Consider the following 2,905-nt stretch of genomic DNA (forward strand, 5'->3'; position numbering starts at 1 on the left):
GAACCAGTCTGTTGTTCCATGTCCAGTTCTAACTGTTGCTTCCTGAACTGCATATAGGTTTCTCAAGAGGCAGGTCAGGTAGTCTGGTATTTCCATCTCTTTCAGAATTTTCCGGAGTTTATTGTGATCCACATAGTCAAAGGCTTTGGCATAGTCAATAAAGCAGAAATAGATGTTTTTCTGGAACTCTCTTGCTTTTTCAATGATCCAGTGGATGTCGGCAATTTGATCTCTGGTTTCTCTGCCTTTTCTAAAACCAGCTTGAACATCTGGAAGTTCACGGTTCACGTATTGCTGAAGCCTAGCTTGGAGAATTTTGAGCATTCTTTACTAGCATGTGAGATGAGTGCAATTGTGTAGTAGATTGAGCATTCTTTGGCATTGCCTTTCTTTGGGATTGGAATGAAAACTGACCTTTTCCAGTCCTGTGGCCACTACTGAGTTTTCCAAATTTGCATGCATATTGAGTGCAGCACTTTCACAGCATCATCTTTTAGAATTTGAAATAGCTCAGCTGGAATTCTGTCACCTCCACTAGGTTTGTCTGTATCTATGGTTTAATATGATTTAACAATAATAATAACTTGTCATAAATTTTATTATTGATAAGAAAGAAAACCTTGAAAAATAGAGTGAATGAAATTGAACTTGTGTAGCAATATCTTCCACTGAGAATCATAGCTTAGCTGTTGCTTTTTGAGAATAAGTTTTCAACCCTCTTCCCAACAAGAAAACTCCAGAATACACCAACTCATTTTTTTCTGTAATTTGCAAATATCAAACAAAACACAACCCTGCCAGTTATTTTTCAATATATGTAATTTTACCTTTTTAAAATATATTGTTTGCACTGTGAAGATTAATGGCAGAGAGTCACACAGGCAATCTATTTTACTTGTTAAAGATATCACTTTTTAAAATTCTATATTGGGATAATTGTACATAGTTTACTAGTTTTCCTCTGTGAATCCTCTGTCAGCTTAATTGTTAACATAAATTGAAGTTTGGATGTTTGCCTGTTTAATTTCCCAAGTTTAATATAGGAAGTGAAAAAAATTTACACAAATATTAATTTGTTCACATTGGTAAAGGACAATTTCATCTACAGAATTTGGTAAGTTTCCTATTGTTGACCTGTCCATTCAAGTAACTTCTTTGTCTTGTTGTTTCCCTCTTAATTTATTATATATTTGATTGAATGTAAAAATATATTTGATTTAGATGTAGATCAAAAAGAAAATTCCTAGAACTGTTATTTTGTCTGGGTTCACATACAGTGGCAATTTAGTGGCACATATTTCTACATAGTATGATTAAAAATTTGTTCCTCATCTAGAAATAGGAATACAGTTTATTTATGTAAATGTTTTCAGATGTTTGTTTTGGATTCCTGATTCTCAAAGGAGATATATAGTAAAAGGTTCTTCACACATTAAAATCTAAAGTGAGAGTGTGTTAATGGCTATACTGAGATAAAAATAATCCCATTTTTATAGCTGCTGATAAGTCACTTCAGTCGTGTCCGATTCTGTGTGACCCCATAGACGGCAGCCCACCAGGTTCCCCCATCCCTGGGATTCTCCAGGCAAGAACACTGGAGTGGGTTGCCATTTCCTTCTCCAATGCATGAAAGTGAAAAGTGAAAGGGAAGTTGCTCAATCGTGTCCGACTCTTCATGACCTCATGGACTGCAGCCCACCAGGCTCCTCCATCCATGGGATTTTCCAGGCAAGAGTACTGGAGTGGGGTGCCATCGCCTTCTCTGATTTTTTGTATAGCAAATTATGGTTATTTCAAGAAGGCATAAAGATCCAGACCACAAATGAGCAGGTCTACTATGTCTTAAAAACCCATTATCTAAACATTGTACAGCCATTGTTCATTATGACAGTTGAACAAAAATCTGTTTACTACATAATCTCAGCTTTAATATCTATACTGGAAGCTGTTCCAAAGAGGACAGCGGGGCTAATACTGTAGATACTATGGAGAAAGTGGCTGCTTTGTCACATGATGTGAAGCATTTCTCTTGGAGGGGGTGGATGAGGAGTATCTCAATCAGTAAAGTAAATGCCACTTTACAGAACAACACAGAACTTTACCGATAGTTATGACCAGTGATCACAGGACAGGAAAAGGTCAGTTTTCATTCCAATCTCAAAGAAAGGCAATGCCAAAGAATGCTCAAACTACTGCACAATTGCACTCATCTCACATGATAGTAAAGTAATGCTCAAAATTCTCCAAGCCACACTTTAGCAATACGTGAACCGTAAACTTCCAGATCATCAAGCTGGTTTTAGAAAAGGCAGAGGAACCAGAGATCAAATTGCCAACATCTTCTGAATCATGGATAAAGCAAGAAAGTTCCAGAAAAACATCTATTTCTGTTTTATTGACTATACCAAAGCCTTTTACTGTGTGGATCACAACAAACTGTGGAACATTCTGAAAGAGATGGGAATACCAGACCACCTGACCTGCCTCTTGGAAACCTGTATGCAGGTCAGGAAGCAACAGTTAGAACTGGACATGGAACAAGAGACTGGTTCCAAATAGGAAAAGGAGTACGTCAAGGCTGTATATTTTCACCCTGCTTATTTAACTTCTATGCAGAGTACATCATGAGAAATGCTGGGCTGGAAGAAGCACAAGCTGGAATCAAGATGGCTGGGAGAAATATCAATAACCTCAGATACACAGATGACACCATCCTTATGGCAGAAAGTGAAGAGGAACTAAAGAGCCTCTTGATGAAAGTGAAAGAGGAGAGTGAAAAAGTTGGCTTGAAGCTCAACATTCAGAAAACGAAGATCATGGCATCTGGTCCCAGCATTTCATGGGAAATAGATGGGGAAACAGTGTCAGACTTTATTTTTGGGGTCTCCAAAATCACTGCAGATGG

Source organism: Bison bison, unplaced genomic scaffold, assembly GCF_000754665.1.
Source record: "Bison bison bison isolate TAMUID 2011002044 unplaced genomic scaffold, Bison_UMD1.0 scf7180017864257, whole genome shotgun sequence".
NCBI lineage: Eukaryota > Metazoa > Chordata > Mammalia > Artiodactyla > Bovidae > Bison > Bison bison.